Source organism: Lepidochelys kempii, chromosome 1, assembly GCF_965140265.1.
Source record: "Lepidochelys kempii isolate rLepKem1 chromosome 1, rLepKem1.hap2, whole genome shotgun sequence".
NCBI lineage: Eukaryota > Metazoa > Chordata > Testudines > Cheloniidae > Lepidochelys > Lepidochelys kempii.
The window spans coordinates 279589887-279609890 of record NC_133256.1 but is presented as its reverse complement, the minus strand read 5'-3'; the positions used below and the strand labels follow the sequence as shown (position 1 = coordinate 279609890).

Sequence of the window (20004 nt, the reverse complement as noted above, 5' to 3'; positions counted from 1 at the left end):
ACTAGTGCCTGTGGTTCCTGCTCACCTCTGTGCCCCATCTCCTGCTTCTCCCTTACTGTGCCCCTCTTTGGGGTGGGTCACTGCCATACGATGAATTGCCTGAAGTCCCAGGGGGCGGGGCGACTCTCTTTCCAGCGCGCGGCTTGCGGCACTGCTTGGGGGGTCCTCACTTCGCCGGCCCAGAGCACGGGTTCGATGTCCTTGATTGTCATTCGCAGGGAACTCCCGGCCCCCTGCCCGCTGGGGGGGACAGAGACTAACAGATCTCTGGGATGGGCGATGCCGGCTGAGCGGGTCCGCCTATTATTGGCGCAGCCTGATTGGATAGCGCAGGCAGAGCCCCCCCCCCGCCTCTCGGCCAATCAGGCAGCCCGGGCTGCGGGAGGATGGGCTGCCTCTCACTGGAGGGATTCCTGGAGAAGCTGCAGTGTGGTGATGCTCGGCAAGCTGCACGGCCCCCAGTGTCTCTCCTCCTCCCAGCCAGCAGCTGAAACTTGACACCCAACACAAAGCGAGCCCCACTGAGAGCAGGGGGCTATACAAACCTGCCGGTGGATGTGGGAAGGCTGCCACACACACACACACACACACCCCTTTTTGTATTGCCGTCTCCTCCCATGAGAGGCAGAGAGAGCGTGTGTGGCTCCTACTAGACAAGGAGGCGAGAGCACTGAAGGGCAAACCGACTCCTCCTGCCCTGGTTGCCAGGTAAGGCAGTGGTGTTAGTGCTTCTGCTGGATCTGTCTGCAATGTTTGCTGTCTTGCAGTGACTTGGATTTTGTGGTTACCGGGGGGGGATGAAGAGATGCACAGAGAAAGAGAGAGGGAGACCCAGGTGGTCTATTGTGTGGGCGGTGATGAGCGCGCACATGTTCCTGTTAACAGATGCTGGAAAACAGTTTGGCCGGTGTCTCCGGATTTGAACGCTGGGTTGAATTCTGGATTGGCAATCCCCACCCACCCAGTGTTCTCCCTTCTCGGAGAAGGCTGCTTTCCAGTCAACTGGAAGGTGGCATGGGACGAAATGGGGAAATGGGAGGGGTGGGATTCTGCAGGCGAAAGGAAACTGAAGGTAAAAAAACCCTGAACCTAAAGCAATCAAACTGCTTACAAGCGAGTAATCAAATCCTCGAGCTCTAGCTGTGGGAGAGGAAAAGCAGCTTGACTTTACTCGTCTTCCAAGTGGATCTGTCTTTCACTTGACTTATTCAGCTGGAAATAGATACATTTAATCGTTGGTTTTAAGCATCAATCACCTGACTTCTCATTTCTTCTTTGACCCCCTCTTGCATGATTGTTTGACACTGAAAAAGAGTTTCAATACCAAAAAACTTGCAATCTCAGTTAACAAAATACAGAAGGATTCGTTTCCAAGATTTGCTTGCAATCTTTGGACAGATAGTGTTCTTATGAAGACTTGTTGTTTGAAACACTGGTGTTGTTCTCAAAGCACTGTTCCCTGGAGGATCTGCTTTTCTGGTGGTAGAGGACTAAATGAATCCTCTTTGTATTGAAGTTTTAAAAAAACAAACAAACCCTTAATTAAATACCATGACACTTGCTTCCCTTTCTTAGAAAAAACTGACAAATTAATTTTCTTTAGATTTTTCGTATAATTACATCTTTCTACCTTCTCTTTTCCTGCTCTTTATACTCCTCTTTTGCCTTGTTTTCTAATATGTTACAGTCTGTATATTGTGGCACAGAGGGTGCTAATATGGGTTCAAAACTGTGTTTAAAAGTTAAATGTGTTGGTTTAGGCACCTATCATGTTACAAAAAGTTTAGGGAGTATAGTCAAAAAGTGGCACAAATATTTAATAATTTTTTCACAGAAAATGGTGCTTCTTTTTTGTTTTAAGTCTGTTAAAATGAAGACCTCAAACAACTACAAGCTTCTAGCCCTGAGCAGAGTAAGTAAATTAAATGTACTCATTGGAATGAGCCTTTATGGCAGTTTTAACAATGTGTAATTCAATCATCACTGATACAAGCTGCCTTTTACTATTATTCATCAGACCCAGCTGAGTGATTTCTGTCAGCTGGGAAGTGGTAGAGAGCAATCTCTAGGTAAATGTAACTGGAAAGCTTTCCAAGTGGAGTCCTAAATGAGCACAGAAAAGCACTTGGCCACAATCTGCAGACAGATGTTAGTATCCAAATAAATCTTTTCCTTTGATTGTCAGGGGGGAAGTCAAGTCTTATTTTTCTTAATATCTATTTGTGAGTGAAGAAGAGGGATCTCTGTGCTTAGATGACTATGACCTTGTACGGTTAATGTAAAATGCAGTATTTAAATAGTATTTCCCTATCTTTCAAATTCTGTATTTTCTATACAAAGGTCAGTACAGTAATTTTAGACACTCGTGTGTTGTCGCCTGCAACCAGACCCTCATTCTGTCAACTACATATTGACCGTCTGAACAGATATCCTACTTTGCCATCCATGTTTCATGTTCATCTTTCTTATGCATTTTAAAAAGCACTTTTTCATCTGTAAGAGTTATTTCTTCTTCAAAACTAGACACTACCAGCAGTTGTAGACCTGAGAGGAGACTTTCTCCCTTGTGGAGTGGCATCCAGAATTACATAAATGTAATTATTTTAGGGGTGATCTCATACCAATATTTAAAAACACAATACTTATAACCTTCCTGCTCTTTTAAGAAATGATAGATTTGGCTACAATGACAAATGGGCGATAAATTAATTTGCCTTTTAGTATGGTGTATGTATGTAGAAATTAATAAGCATTAGTCATGATAAAATGGACAGATGGGAAAAGTATAGGAAAATTCCTTTATATTCCTTCCTGATATGGTCAGAATAGTATTTTCTTGTCTTTGTTGGAAAAAAATAAAACTTGACCTGGCTTTATGTCTGTGAGACATTTTTTCTCTCCAAGTTTTTGCAGTTGAGGTTCTATTAGTAGTGTCCAAAGGGAAGATGCCTCAATATGGTATGTTACTTGACTTGTGATGTAGTTGCTCAAAATTTGAATACATACTGTTCATAGATTGAAAAGTATGTAGCTTGAAAACTATATAGCTTAAAAACATAGTGCAGACAGTGTGAGTGAAAAGAGATAATTTTAAAAAGAACCACAGGGCAGAGGATAATGACATACTGTAGGAAATTATCGCACTACTGCACTTGCAAAAGCATGAAATGTCCTAGTGTAGCCATTTCATACAAACCCAATTTTCCCTCACATTAAGAGTGCCTAAGTGAGCCTTATTAATGTTTGATGCAAAAGATGCTAAATCTATTTTCAAGTCTTTATGCTGGAATTTTAAGCATTAGCCCATAGATCAACAGTAGTTGTTTGCTTTTCTATGCATACGTATAAAAATAGTTGTTTACAATGTATAACATTGTGTAAATGAAATATAGGAAACTCCATATGAGATCATGCCAATTCATCCTGCCAATAAATCATGGCTACAGAATAATATTTGGTTTATAATACAAAAATGTATTGTGCCTTATTCTTAATGTAAACCAAATATCTGGAAAACACTTACTGTTTTAGATTGGCTTGATAGTTTTATGGATGTAAGAGACCTGGAAAAAAAAATCTGTATTTGTCCAATTACCATAAAGAAACTATAAACATAAACTCAGGGGTTTTTTTCATGATCTTTTGACAGGTTCACAATTGGTATATTATATATATTATAGCGAGGGTCTTAACACAAGTTTTTCGAGCCATTCACCCTTCTGGAAATCAAAGTTAATTGATGATGCCTCAGGTGAAACAGCAGCTCTTATTTGTCATACTGTGTCTTGTCTATACAACAGTATATAGGATGTTACAGTTTAGGAGAGCCTGGTATATAGAATGGTAAAGATGATAGTGCATCCTTATGACATTACCTGTTGTGTGAGAGACACCAAACTTCACAATAATATTGTAAAGGGCAAGCAAAGATTTCCCAATGTTCTCAAATAAAAACATGGAAGCATCATTATTTATAGATTCCATGTTCTTCTCAAATCTGCTTATGCAGCGTATCTCCATATTCAATTTTACAAAGAAAAATATCTGATCACTTTTTGGGTTACTTTGATCCTCTACAGGATATGTTTGTTTTAAACATTATTCTGTATCTTGGAAGAGCTTAATTAGAAATACACATAAGGGAAGCTTGCTAGCCAACTATAAATTTGTATTTACCAGTGACATTTACAAAATATACTTCAGGTTAAAATAAAAGCATTTGTCAAACTGAATAAACAAATCATTATGTTAACAAATATTTTCAGAATCTTTATGTATGAAAGTCCTCTTCGCTACATTGGCTTTACTCATTTGTGATACACTCCAATCAAAGAGAGAGGATTACAAAATGCTGGACATAATATTGTATCTTTTACAAAAAATAACAGAGTAGTGGGGAGTTCAACACTAAAAAGAAGACATCTGTATAGGTTTTAGTGGTTCTTTGGATGAAAGACTAAGAACAGCTAGAGACAATGCTAATATGCTGTCTGTCTAAATCTTTCTCTTTACTCAGGATTTATGTGGATTTGAAGAGAGGTTGTTTATATAAACAATGAGCGAAAAACTTGCCCAGTCAAACAAAATGGAAATCTACAATTAGACATTTTTGTTCTAAAGAAGAACGTATTTTTGTATGCAAGACTTTTGATTGATAGTATGAGACCGGCTGTGATAAAACTGTTTTCTAATACTTTTATCAGCTGTTGCTATCAAAATGTTTTTTATATTAAGCTCTTATTTATTCAAGGGATTTAATGAGTAGGCTATTGTCAGTTTTATGGATTTTCAGTTTTTTGGTTTATTAAAAATCCTTACCAAAGAGTTTAGTATTTTCTTAATTTGTTTTTATTTGTCTTTGGGAACTCCCCCAAAACTGATTGCATTTAATATCTCCTTTTCTTTCTAGAGGGAGTGGAGCCTCCCTCTTTAAGATTCTGAAACATTTGCTATGTCAAGATATCACTTTCTCTTTCAGCCAATTAGCTATTACCTAATATAAGTATTAATGTTAAGCAGTGGTTAATTGTAACATTTAATATAAAATCTCTTAGTTAACTGCGATTTAAAAATAATTATGATTACTTAACTATCTGAAGGGTAAATTTCTAATGACTCTTCAAGATATATAGGTAAGCACAATTTTATTGTGGTGTGCCTACATAGAACTGGTGATGCATTTTGTCTGTTCACTGCTGATTTAACAGAGTTTGTTATAATGCTGTTTACCTATTCTGTTTGACACTTTTTGTCTGAAGAAATGATTTTATTGCAGTGAGGGTGAAATTCAATTCCCCAGTGTAATGTGGGGGAGGTAGGGAGACAAAATCTACCACTATCCAACCTGAATCCAAGCCATAAATCTGCAGCAAAGAACCTCATCCCTGTCACTTGGTGGCTGACCCTTTAAGGGGTGATAGGTCCAGTCCCAACCTGTGATGCAGTTTGTGACACACTTAGCTCACCTCCCCAGGTGTTTTTTGTTTTGTTTTGTTTTGTTTTTTAAAGCAAAGCTCATGACAAGCAGGTCATATGGCTAAAATCAAGCCTTCTGGGGTGGCTACAAAAACAGAAGCCTCTACACAGTGGATGGATCTTGTAGGTCTGTAATATGCTTACATCCAACAACACTCCTCATGCCAGGCTTTGAAAGGCCAGTTTGGATACCCCTTCTTTAGTATGCAGACTCATCCCAAAAAGCTGCTACATCAAGGGTCCTCTTCTAAACAAACCCAATGGCGATCTTGTGTTATGTGGATGGCATTGTCCCGGAACTCTGAACCAAAAGGAATTTCATTTTGCAGGCATTACCTTGCTCCAGGGTAACTTTATCTTGTATGCATCACCTTCCAGACCCTCTGTGTTTGGAAATAATATTTACATACACCATGCCATAGATTGTTGCCACTGTTTATAAGTGAGTGCTTTTCATTTTCAATAAACTGTCTTAGTGAATTGGCAAGAAAGGATGGTTGGAAGGGGCTCTTCTCCTCTGGGTGTGTCACTGAGTTGTAGAAGATGGGAAATTAGGTGGCTCAGGCCTAATTGAAAAGATGCTTATTGGGGTGGGTGAAACAAAATCAATCTTGTAGATTTCTTGTGCCTGAAATTAAAAAAATATATTTCTATTTGAAGGGTCCAAGTTTTTAACTAAACATACATTTGGTAAGCACAGGAACAAAGCTATTGCTTTTGGTATAAATCTACAAATTGATCACCTTTTTATTCTCTTACACTTGCACTTTACCATAGCAGTTTCCTGTTTAATAATAATCAGGGTACACATCATGAATTTGTTTCTCACTTTGATCTTTCTGAGTACCTGATGGTTAAAGCAGAGAGACAAGGGGAACATGTTCAGGTGACCTTGGCAGAGGTCAAGTACATCTTCATGTTATACTAGAATTGCTTAAAGCTATGAGCAATCTGATGTGTATTACTTTTATTTTTATAAACAGTTGCAAAATGGGATTGGAATGAGGTTTTATATATTAATGTGTATTAAAATTTAGTACCATTTAAACATGTTGGGATAAGTGCTAAAACAGAAGCACTCCAAGAAAAATCAGCTGGGACAAAATAAGCTTGCAGGCATCTAATCTAACTCTATGCACTGTTGCATTTGTTGTTTTCAAAATTTATATCCACTTTTACTGACCTTGACAATGACTTACAATTTATAATTACAACTTACAATTAATACATGATCTTCAAAGGTTGAATTTACCACTTGTACATTAATTAAGATAACTGTTAGCTGGTTACACATGAAAATTAATTTACTCTTTATAAATGTGGACAGAAATCCTGTATCTTTAAAGGTAAATAAGGCCTAGAACGTCTATGAAAATCAGCAGTGTCTAAGAAAATAGTGACACTAAATATTTCTAGCTCGCAATCGGGCAGCTACAAGAAGTTGGAATCTTAAATTGATCACTGTTTACTCAAATGTCAGCTGGCTTCCAAAGCAATAAACTGCCAAGTGTTTACTAAAGGTGATGAATCAGATTCCTGGAGGAATAATTGAGACTGTCTACTCTGACTGTTCTTGAAGGATTCAAACCTATCCTTAAAGCCAAAATTTATTTCTGCCTTTCTGACTAACTTGTGGACCTCTTTATCCATCAATTGGATTCTAAAATGCATGTATCACATCTTGGCGAGATGAAAGATAATCAGTGCTAGCATAATGAAACACGACGGTGCCCCTCCAGTTAAGGCTCTATTGGAATTCCCTTTTTAAAATATCAACATGAGTTTTGCGTAGCATATAACTAATCAATTTGCATTTTTATTAGGCTGAAATTTGGCTCTAAGCAATGGCTTTTTTTATTCAAATAATTTTTTGGTTTTTAAAAAGACATAAAACAGTTCAGCAGTCTTAAGGGCTCATTTCAGAGCTACCAGGGCAAATTCTTTGCTGTAAATTGACTCAACTTACGTGCACACTATGTGGTGCTCTCCCTCTCACACCGCAGTTTCACTACAGTGGATACCTTCCTGAGATGAACTAAAGCCATCTCCTCTGAGGAACTCCTTGTGTACAATTTGCAGTGTGTTAGCCTTGTAGGTTCTCAAGCAGATGAAAGAGTGTAAAGTTAAGGAGATCTGTTGCTGATGCACTAGAGTAGAAGGAAGGGCTCAACATGAGTATGTAGAAAGTAGTGAGCCTTGTTGAAGGTAGAACTTTTTGTGTGATAGTGTAAAAGGTTGTGCACGTTTGTTCCCTCCACTAGACCAAACATTTTCTACCACACAGGTGGTTCTGAGGATAAATTATTGTGCTCAGATACTACAATGATGGGGCAATACAAGTATCTAGAAACAAGTGGGCATGCAAAATGTTGGGTGTAACTAGGGAAGGACTGGACAAAAGCCATGATACTACTAGGGCTGTATAAATGAAGTTGCTTTAAGCAGGCTTAGTGGTAATTATGCTGTTCAAATTCTCAGTACAATTTCTGGGACAGCTATGATGCCAATAATGTTAAAATTCTAACACAACTCAAATGTTTCCATTGAAATATCCTTAAGGGTCAGATTTAAGCTGTTTAGGCAAGGGCATTTTAATTTAAAACTGTTCCGTCTTCAGTCTGATTGTGCTTTTGTGTCTTCATGAGGCTATTGCACATATGATTGGACTGCCCACTTTACCATCTGAAAGTATAATGGGGCTTGGTGAAGTTAAAGATAATGGGCTATGTTCAGTCCCTCCCTATGTGGGTGTATAAGGAGTGGGGGAAACGTGTACAGTATTCAAGAGTAGCTGCAAAAATCTGTGCCTATGGTGTTGGGGTAAATGATGTATGTCCTAACACTATCTGCCAGAGTGAGAATGTTGCTACAACGGGGCTAACAACATGAAATAAGCAAATTCACCGCAAGGTCAGCCAGAATCCTGGGAAATGTGTACATAGCCATTTACAATAAGTGCAAGCTGCCAGCAATAGCAGCAAGTGAGTTGCTCAGAGGACCAGGTAAAGTAGCAAGCACCCTGTAGCGCATACAGGCAGCCTTGAAATGGAAGCCTGCACTGATGGAAGGTTTCTTGTTGCAAAACCGGTTGCTGTCCCATATTGCGTTGCGTTTGTGCAGGATTTGGTGCTTTGTGGCAACTCAGCTCTGAACGTCCTTGCTTTTGTGCATTTAAGTCTCATCTTTTTCTTTTCTTTTCTTTTTTTTTTTTTAAAGCATAGTTCTATAAAATGTAATTTCCTTTCACAGGAGAAGTTTAATTCCATCTTCTAAATTTTAATTTAGATTTCAAAGCACCAGTGAATAAGCCACGTGCATGATGAAGAAAGTTGCACAAAACAAATCATCCACTGTCAATCATAATTTAGAAACACGGGTCTAAAAGCCTTAACCGGATATTACTTTTCTTTATATCCCATCTCTTGTTCTGCTTTCAAGGGCGCAACAAATGATTGAGAAGATCGGTTTGAAAATGCACTCCCAGTTGTTTGACAAACATTATAAAATATAGTGGGCAAATGCATGAAAAGGAGAAGTAGGAGAGGATGGTACTTAAATTGTCCTCGTCCTCATATTAAAACTATGTGAGTTTATAATGGTGGGTTGCAATCAGTGGCAGTAGTTTCAGAAAGTAAAAATATTCCATATCAGGAAGAGGCAGCATTTATGCCGATTGTAAACCTTTCAGAACAGGGACCATCATTTTAGTTGTGTTCATATAGTGCCTAGCACATTGGGACCCTGATCCCTGACTGGGGACTCTACCTGTTGTCGCAATACAAATATTAATGTGCCCATGTGCTCTAAAGGTGCTATCATTTATGGTACCTGCAGATAAATGAACACTTTAAACAGTAGATTGCCATCACCATAACAACCATCTTCATCATTATATTATGGATCCTGATTGTGCTTTTTAACTAGTGAACAGCTAGATATACAGGAATTGGTAATAATAAAAGTGATAATGGGGAACAGATACAGTAGGAAATTGGGATACTGGATTTATTAACTACAATTAGAAACTTATCTGTTTGGTTACCCAGTATACCAGCTTCCTAGTATAACCAATAAATCCATTTTCTAGTTTATAAGCAGCACAAGTTTCCCATTATGCCAGTTTCCCAGTATGTTGCTTCACCAGTTTCCAGTGTAATCCCAGTTACTTGTTTGCTTATTTTAAGATAACTAGTATACACATAGCGCCACATTCTCAACTGAGATCTGGCTCCTTTGCACTATAGAGAACACAACGGGGCTGGATTTTGTCTGTAAACGGCCAGCAAGGAATTTAAATAGGCTGTAAATGGCAAGCTGATGAGGTGGCTCCTGCTTCAGCAGCTCCTACGGTCTCTGGTGTTGGAAAGGGAGGGGACATGTCAGGGACATAGCATGTGCCTATCTTCTACTAGCAGAGGATCCATTAGAGGCCGTGCTCTGGCATAAATTAGAGTAGTCCCTAGTTGTCATCAGGGCTGGTGCACTTTTTGTCCTCTTACTGTACGTGCTGCCCACAACCCTGTCTATGTTGGTAGCCGCCTATAAGGTGGTCCCCATAAAAGCAATATCTGACAGCTTCACATCACATTAATAAATGTCCTGTTGAAGTAGGGACTTATAAACCCTCTTTTATGAATGCGGGGGAGGGAAACAGGCACAGAGCGTTGAAGTGATTTATCCAAGGTCATTCTGGAAGTGTGGCAGAGTTAAACCCAGATCTCCTGAGTCCCAGGTCGTGGTCTTAGCCACATCACTGAGGGAAGTAGAAGGCGGCCCACGGCGATAGAGCTAGCACATGAAAGGCTCAGTAGCATTGTAAACTAAATGATTTTTCTTTCAAACTCATTATGCACAATATAATTAAGTGGGTTTTGTTTTTTGTGTGTGTGCGCGTTTTAATAATGGAGGTGTCGAGCTAAGAAATGGTTAAAATAAAAGCAATCATACATTTATTTACTTTGCTGGAGTTTAGATGATGATTGTATTTCCTTAAAGGTTATACGTACCCCCACCACTGGCAGAGGATGTCATTGCAATATCTTGACAGGATAAGGGAGTAGCTAGTTAAAAATAAACCACATTATTCCGAGCTTAGAGTTTGTGCGCAGTTTTGCCTTATTATAAAGGAATTGATGTGTGGGTATGCTAAATCCCTGCAGAGCTGTCAAGAAAGAACAAACTTTCTATGCTTGAGCAGGATTTTGAATGGTAGTTAAAACTTTACTATTGGCTACTTAGAAAGCTGTAAAGTTAAGAGCTAGTAAAACTTTAAATGAAGACCTAGCACAGTACTTTTGGGGGAAAAAAAATAAAAGTTTTCTTTATGTCCTGAATGTGATGGGGCAATGGTTAAAGATAAAAGGCTAGATTTTTGTCTACCTGTCTACAAGTATTCAATAGGGAAAGGGTGAAAAGAACTCTTCTCCCGTCTTATTGCTCTTGCACAAGGGCTATCAATAACTCTGATTCTTTTTGCTGATACAGACTAACACGGCTACCCCTCTGAAACCTGTGATTCCTGAAGCATTCTCCAATGCACACTGAAGTCCATGGGAAAATTGCTATGGTCTTCATTAAGCTTTGGATCAGGCGCATCATGTTGAAGGAACCAAGGAGTTCCGCACCAACGGTAGTGCCAGAAATATCACAGTGGGTGAGAATGATGAGAGTGGAGCCATGGCTTCTTCTCTCTACAGTCTACAATGTTGGTCTAAGTTTACTAAGCAGTTATGGCTTTTGAGCTATATATACAAAATACCTTAAATGTTTTTTATTATTTGTCTGTAGAAACTTGTTCAGAAGATCTGGGTAGCTTGTGACCCCCTCAAAGTCATGGCATCACAATTCTTTAAATGGGAACAGTATGTGATGTTAAAGCCTCAGGGTGTGAAAACACGTTTTCAGTGTAGTGCTGGAAAATATGCAGGGGAAAAGAACTCTGCTATATAAAGATAAAAGAGAAGCTGGCAACGTGGAAAATAAGATATGATGTATATTTTAACTTACGAAGGTTTTTTTTAAAAAAAAATCTGAGACTGGCTGTTTCACAGTATTGTATATTGCAGAAAGTATATTTTTACATCAGTTCTAAAGAGGAGTGTTAAGTTAGAACAGTCTAGGAAGAGAAATTCAATACAGCATGTGAAAAATCAGATCACAGCAAAATGGTCGTCCTTGCTGATATCTTTTGGCACTAAAATTTATCACTCATTTCCATCCTCCTTCAAATTAACAGCTAAATGTGATGTATTGGTAGTTGATTTCTGGCTTATAAAGGTTAATTTAACTATATTTAAATGCAAAATAGTGGGTCTACAACTGATTTCTCTAAGTATGGAAATTCTCATGTATCTGGTTTCTCTCCCTCTCCTACTTTCCCCTCTGTATTTTGATATGCATTCATATGAAAGAGGCCAATTATACTTTGACCGTAGTATAAATAATGCAAAAGTTGTTGCCGCCAGTAGAGAAAAAAATTTTTTTAAAAACCCTGTGCCCAAACACAAGTTCAGATGTTGAGAATGGGATTAAAAGGACCTTTTAAAAAAGTTTTCATTTTCTTTATCGCCTGTTAAAATACAGTGAAACACAAGCTTAACAATTTTAGCTTATGCTGTGTCTTTTTTTTTTTCTTGGTCTGAGTATTTAATTTGATGATGAAATCCCAGATCATCATCTATGAGAACCGTGCGCTCAAGAGCATCTTCCATGCATTGACCACCTCCTGTGATGCCTCTGTAACATTGCCCTCCTACCTTCTCTAGAGCCTGTGGAAGACAGTGCACCTTCATCAGCAGTCAATGTTGAGAGAGAAATATGTGTCTTCCAGTAAACAATTGTCCTTCTCTGGCCCTGTGGAGAATACCTAGAAAAAATTAATACAACCAGGAACTGTTAGTTTTCGGTGGTTATATATAGCTATTTTCAAGGGTCTGCTGTTTGTCAGAGGGAGTTCTTGATAGCACGACTTCAACAGAACCATGCTGCAGATTACTGGGGGTTGGGGATAGAGCAGGTACAGAGGCCCAGAGCTTCTGTGAAGGTGGTCCTAGCCTCATATAGATCCCATAGTATTTGTATGGCTTCTTGGTGGGGCCTGCAGCCTTTTTTTTTTTTTCCCCCTCTTCTTCTTCCTTCAAGGAAGCAAAATCCTGACCCTATGGAACAATGTGGACAGTCTCCATGTATAGAGCAAGAGTGACATTTCCTCCCAAGCGATTTCTCCCTTGGGTTTCATTTTGTGGGAGAGTGATCTGGCTTGAAATTTGACACAATCTATACATTAACATGCAGTGGGGCTTATCAACCTCTGTAAATCGGCTTATAAAAATCACCTGTGAATTTTACTGGACCATGTGTCTGCGTCTTCCATGGTGCCTCCTTTTGCAGAATCAGCATTGGCTTAAGAACTGACTTCACATAATTACTTGTTCTGTTTTCAAAAAGTGGTGCTGTTAAAGGTAAAAGGACCTTTTATAATGGGAAGATAAATAAAATACTGCATCTTCACTGGGCCTTAAAACAGGAATAATGAGATAAGCAAGTATCTTTCTCTTTTTCTTTTTTTTTTTTTAAACAGGGAACTCAAATTTATGCTTTTCCTCTTTATCTTGCAGCTTTCATGATTGAGCTGCTTCCTTCCAGATGGTGCCTATGTGTGCAAGGACTGGGATACACATAGCTCAATCTGTTCAGCTGCAGGCCTCTGCCATCAAAGGGAGCCCTAGGTACTGGATGTGCTAGTCTTTTCAGAGTGGTTCAAGAGCCCATCTCTTAGCAAACAACATTCTAATTTATAACGCTTTTATTTCCAGCTAAAAGGCTTTGGAGTAGTTCTTTTCATAGTTGATGATGATAATCCCGTTACAGGATTCAGCTGATAAGAAATGCAAAAATCCAGAGACATCAACCACCTGTCTGCAGAGGGCGAATTAATTATCGTTTCCAAACATGTTCATGCCGCCACAGAACTGTGACCTAGCATTCTGAGTTTGTTCCAGGCCTTGGTTTGTTAGTGGCCAACTTCTGTTCATTGTGTTGCTGCTGAAATGTCTGAAATGTTCAAAAACATAGCATCGTATTGGAGGAAATGCCAGAAAGAATGTTTAAATGGTTGTAAATTTGGCAAGGGACTTATACCAAAAACCCAAAGGGGTGATGAGTTGTGATCTGAAAACAAAAACTCAACATGCTTGGCCACAGAAATGCTGGTCAATCCTTGCAAAGGACTTAAACAAAAATTACATTTTTGGGAAGCTTCAGTTTTAGTCCCTCATTGTTTATGCCCCTGGCTAGATTATGTCTTACCAGATTGAACATCATTTTTTCTTAGTTTTCTCCGCTCTCTCCCCTTCACCCTCTTGGATTTCCTCCCTGCCCCCCCCTTGAAATGAATACATGTGCAGTAATAAAATTTGATTGCAAGCCAAACAGACAAAACACATTTACCATACTGGAAGGCTCAAAAGGTGCCATGTTCATAATCAAAAAATAACTGTCAATAATACAGTAAACAAGATGATTATGTATCACATTGTTGACCCTGTGTGTTCATTATTGTGATTCAGTCGGTCACTCACATTGCTATTTGACAGTTAAAGAGGGTGAATTTTTCAGTGCTGCTACTATATTCCAACTGGGAGGTTATAAGTTGAAAGTGTGACTGCAGATTGTAGGCAAGCATGGAAACTACATTTTAAGACCCTGATCCTGAAAAGTTCTCTGTGCATATGGACCCTTACACCTACACAGATCCCCATTAAAGTTGGTGGGCTAGTGTGCAAGCAAAACATTCACACAAAACATCTTGCAGAATTGGACCCTAAAGATATTGCCATCAACTGATACAGTATGTGGACTCAATTCCTTCAGCAATGGAAACCTTCATCCATTCCTAGTCATTTTAGACAGAGACACAAAGCAGTTTTTCTGTGCTAAGGATCATGTCAAGTAACACATTATCAATATCTTTGTTTATGAAAGAATACTATAGAGATGAATAGAAAATTATATCCTTGTGTAGAATTCTATGAGACATTTCAAAGAGCCTATGGAGAGAACATCATTCTCTATGACATTCTGTTGGTTACAAATGCCTATTAAATTTGCATAAACCCCTATTGGCTTAATCCCTATTGAACACTCAATCATTGTTTTCTTATTAGAAAACGTTTCAGAAATGTTTGTTCTTCTTAAAACAGAAAAAAACCCCACCCAGATTTATGTATGTTTGTTGCACGTAAGACTATGACTGAGGCTCTTTGGTCTTAGAATTTATTTGCCTGGAAGTTTGTCTGTGTTTAGAAACATACGTTTCTGAATCAAAGATACATTTGCTCTGCCATATTACAGCAGTGCTAAAAATAATAGCTATAAATGTATAAGTTCAGACAGCTATCACGGCAGATAGCTGCAAAAGAACGAAGAAGTCCCATGTGGAAAATATTGTCATTACTCATGTGATCTCAATATTTCCCAGAATGATGAAGGTCATTTTACCGGTATTCAGTATTAAAGAGTCCAAAGAACAGAGCCCTTCTGAATTGTATTTCCTGTTCCTTTAATGGTTGTTTGAAAGAAACGAAAGAGAATTAAAGGATTGCTACTTCTTACTACAGTGAGCAGTAAAACAAAAAGGAAAGCAGTCCTTCAAGTCACTTGGTGACATCTGTGAGCCTTCTGTACATATTCCCCCTCCCCCCCCCCTTTTTTTTTTTTTGGTGGTGGTAGTCAGAATTGATTTCTCTATTTTGCTTTTTGTAAAAACTAAATATATATCCCTGGATTCCCCATCCCACACTTAAAACTACACCATAATACATGTCGTGCTACAATGTTTCCCTCCACAAGTGGGGGAGAGAGGGGTTTATTTTCCTGTCAACAAATGGAGACAAATTATATTCCAGTTTCCCTACATCATAGGACGTAATGATGTATCATACCTTTTTATGTAGGTTGTGCTTCATAGCTTTTGCAATAGATATCCTTGGGTCATACTCCCAAACTCAAGATGTGTTTGGGGGGGAGGGATAGCTCAGTGGTTTGAGCATTGGCCTGCTAAACCCAGGGTTGTGAGTTCAATCCTTGAAGGGGCCATTTAGGGATCGGGGCAAAAATTGGGGATTGGTCCTGCTTTGAGCAGGGGGTTGGACTAGATGACCTCCTGAGGTCCCTTCCAACCCTAACCTTCTATGATTCTATGTGGTCAGTGTGCTACTAGGAATATTTGTTTTTCCGGGGTTTTCTTTCTTTCTTTCTGCCAGAGAAGAAATTATGTAAAATAATCCAAAAAGCATCTGCGGTGAACAGTTTGTTGCTTATACTGCTATAGTTTCAGAAAAGTTGAGTGAGATAAGAACTAATCAATTTTAATGTAATAAGTGATTTGATCTCACTGCACATTCCAGGCAACGATAGGAGCTAGTGCCCTGTAAAAAAGGCTTAGATGAATTAATCTCCTCAATTTCTTCTTGGTAAATGACTCGTGATTTTGAGTATCCAATTTAAAACACCTTTAAAAGGGGCTTATTGTCAACATGTGCTGAGCACACACCCTGTGGAAGTCAGACCCTGCACAAGCTCCACCCACAGGCAATTTTCATTCACGTGTGGCAGAAGCTGAAGTACAATTGGATAAAAGCATTATGACAGTCCTGATATAGGTCAGGAGAAAGTTAGTTATTCTAGCTAATTAAGGGCCTGACCCATTGATGTACATGGAAAGATTCCCATTGACTTTGTAGGCACTGATTCAGGCCTTAAATGTGTAATGGTTCTATCTAAGAGGCATAATTGGGGAACATTTTTTCTCTGCTTCATGGAACTTGCTGTTTTGCCTTGAAAAGTACTGAAATCTGATATCAAATAGGAGTTGGAGAAATTCTGGTTAATCAATTTCAGGCATCGGTTGCCATAGTATACTGATGTTCAAGTGGTGATCAAGGAGCTATCAGTGTTTGTCTCACCCCACCTTCAAGCAGAAAATGTGAAGCCAGATATTATTGACTAATAAAGAGGAGCTTAGAAAGATGCACAAATTCTACTTTTCTGTGAAATAAATGTAATTGATTTCCCTGGGTTCTGACCAGTTAATATGTATGTATTAGCTACAGATCACTCAAGCAATCTGTACTGGTAAGGTGGAAAAAACACTTTAAAGTAATGCATTCATACTTTTAAAATCTAATATTCTTACCTAACAGTGTGCTGGTGAATAGTTTTGTCATTATTCTTATTTGTATCTGATACATTTTTCACTTGATGTTCTACCATTGATTTGCATGCATGATGCTTTGGTTTTACAAACTTGAATGAATTTCTGCATCTCCTAAAACACAAACTGCATATGACATGAAATGTTCCTTAATAGGCTTCTGCAGAGTGCCTTTCAGTACTCAATCAAATGTTTACATGATCACTTAATTGGAAAACAGTCAGAGAAATTTAAGATTCTTTTTTTCTGTCCATAGATATGTGCAAATATCTCAACCCAAAATCTGGAAAAGATGGTGTAAAAAAAAAAGAAAAAAAAAGATGGTGCATGTAGTTGTGCAAAGCTATCTGAAAGGCTGATTTCACCACCTTTCTATTATATATAGAAATGTATAGAATTTTAGACATAACTTAAGTAAATAAAAGAGATTTGACTGAGGATACTAAGGTGTGTGTATTTTTTTCTTTTTAATATTAAGCTTACGTTACCAAGTAAAACTGTTACTAGCACTTGTACCTCTCTTCCTTGTCTCATTGGTGAACTCTGTCCAGCATTGCTACAGATTAGGTTTTTTATTACTGTGGTAGCGTGTAGGAACCCAGTCATGGATCAGGGTTCCATTGTGCTGTAGGAGCTCTTCAAACTCAAAACAAGAATTTTTGCCACAAAGAATTTACAATTCTAGCATACTTATTTCAAACTTAATATAATCTGAGGCCAGCTCTAGATTTGCTAGAGTTACTTAATTTTTTTGTTCTGTTTTGAGGCAGCCAACATGCTTAAGAATATCTAAATATTAACAAAGCCAATTAACAATACATGTTTGCTAAATACAAAAAAGGTGAGTTTAGATAAAATATCCAACCCAAATTCTCCAGGCCTTATCTAGGCAAAATTCCCAATGATTTTGAATAGGCATCAAATAAATCTCTTCTTTCTGTTAACAGTCCCTGAAGTATTTCTCTTTTGCTCCATGTGTTGGCTATCTTGTGCTCTCAACAACTGCTGAGTTTATTTTCTCATTGTCCCTAGCCAATCAGAAGTAAGAATATATTGGCTCCTAGCTGAACCATGTTTTATGGAAGATTTATTATAAAGCCATATATTTTTCCCTAGAATATGCAAGGGTGGGAACCCCCGCCCCAAAATCCATCACTTATGAGAAGATGTAATATTTGTTTTACATTGACGTAATATGTACTAGATGAAATAAACTACAACCCTTTTCACACCTTCATGAGAGAAAATCACTGACTGTTTCATGAAATAAGATCCCTTTGTATTGGAACTATCCACTGTATGTATGTAGATAGGATCATTCTTAAATGTATTCTAGCTAAGGCCCCAATTCAGTAATACATGGAACCACTCCTTACTATTAAACATGTGAATCGTCCCATACGACCTCAGATTAGTTTTCTATTTAGGGATTTTGTCATATACCGCAGTGGGCATACTCGTAAGCTTAAAGTTTCACTTAAGAGCTTTGCTGGATTTGCTGATCCAAAGTCCATTGAAGTTAGTCTACACTAGCCTTTTTGTTAAATTCAGGTTGATTGCTAATTAACTCAAGGTCTTTGAGCTGCATCTGGAGCTGCTCTATGATAATTTATTAATACTGGATGTTAACTTGATTGTGAGGATGTTTGCTATATTGGATAAACTGAATGAAGGGATGTTTAGAAAAGCAGGCATGAAAGACAAGAGTACAGTAGAACCTGAGAGTTAAGAACACCCCAGGAATGGGAATGTTCGTAACTCTGAGCAAAACATTATGGTTGTTCTTTCAAAAGTTTACAACTGAACATTGACTTAATACAGCTTTGAAACTTTACTATACAGCAGAAAAATGCTGCTTTTAACCATCTGAATTTAAATGAAGCAAGCACAGAAACAGTTTCCTTACCTTGTCAAATCTTTTTTTAAACTTTCCCTTTATTTTTTTTAGTAGTTTACATTTAACGCCGTACTTTAGTGTATTATTTTTTTTTTGTCTGTGCTGCTGCCTGATTGCATACTTGTTGTTCCAAATCAGATGTGTGGTTGACCAATCAGTTTGTAACTCTGGTTTTCATAACTCTGAGGTTCTACTGTAGTTCAGGATAGCCACTTCTCAGCAAACACTTGATACTTGTTATGGGACAATGCAAGGACAGGAAAAGGCCTGCAAACACAGAAGATCAAAGGAATTCTGGCAAGTTTAAATGGTACCCTCTATCAAGAGAGGTAGCAGCTGTTCAGAGAAACTAGACTGAGACACGGGCACGCTGGGGGTGTCTGCCGAAGTTAGACCTGCCTAGGTCACCATCAAAGGATGGTAAGACTCTCTAAAACAGTCTACAGGCATGTCTACCTTACGTAAAGTCTTTCCCACCCCCATCCAATGCTTATTTCCTACTGTTAAAATAAATAAATGTCCTACTGTTTTGCTTATTTCCTACTTTTTGTAAGAAGGTTGTTGGGTCGCTATACAGCACTAGTCCCAGACTCCCAAAGGGGAGAATCCTGGGTACCTGAACTCAGTTGGGTTTCCAGGGTAAGCACAATGGATTTGGGCCACTGCAGCCTAGGGTCCAGTCTAAGAGTGGGAGAATTGCAGAATTCCAGCCCATGACAGGTAAAGCTTATGATACAGCATGGCCAGAAGGCAGCAGGAGAGTGATATAGAAGAGATATGCAAGTCCCAGGATGTGGAGAAGCCTTATTCCCTGTAGAGGGAAGAGAGGTTTCTATAGATCAATTAAAAGCACCTGAAACCAATTTGAACACCTGAAGCTAGTTACCTGATTAAAACCCCCCTGCTTCAAGCAGCTAGGGGAAGGAGTTGGAGTAGAGTGAAGTTTGGAGGAGTTGAAGTAGAGGAGAGTTTGGAGAAGTGCCATGGCTGGCTAGAAGACCAAGACTCTAGGTAAAGAAACACCTGGCTTGTGCAGAGAGGGCAGGAATCCCCCCAAGCTGAAGAGCAGGAGAGGGAAGTAGCCCAGGGGAAGGAAGCACTAGTTCAAGTGGCTTACCACTATCCCGAGGGCCCCTGGGCCAGGACCTGGAGTAGTGGGTGGGCCCGGGTCCCTCCCTCTCCACTACCCTTCTCTTGGTTACTAGTGGGACAGTAAATACCCTAGTTCAGGGGCAGGAAACTGTGCCTTAAACCCCCCCCACCGCAAAAGAGGAAGCACGGGACCCATCATAATCGTACCGGCAACTTGCCACAAGCTATAAGGCCTAGCACCTGGTATAAGGGGACACAGATGAAGCTAAACCTGTAACTGTACATTTGTAAGGGCTAGTGTGGTTACCCCCAATGTTTGTATTCTGGA

The 20004-nt window shown here is 38.9% G+C and overlaps 1 protein-coding gene across 4 annotated transcripts in view; it reads left to right on the top strand.

The window, feature by feature from the left end:
- The first annotated feature begins 390 nt into the window (after positions 1-390).
- SYT1 (synaptotagmin 1) overlaps positions 391-20004 on the top strand; it is a 512267-nt gene continuing 492653 nt past the window's right edge. For all 4 annotated transcript variants that reach the window (XM_073327692.1, XM_073327691.1, XM_073327688.1 and 1 more), the window contains exon 1: positions 391-708. The gene's annotated coding sequence lies outside the window, so the exon portion shown is untranslated. The remainder of the gene's footprint in view (positions 709-20004) is intronic.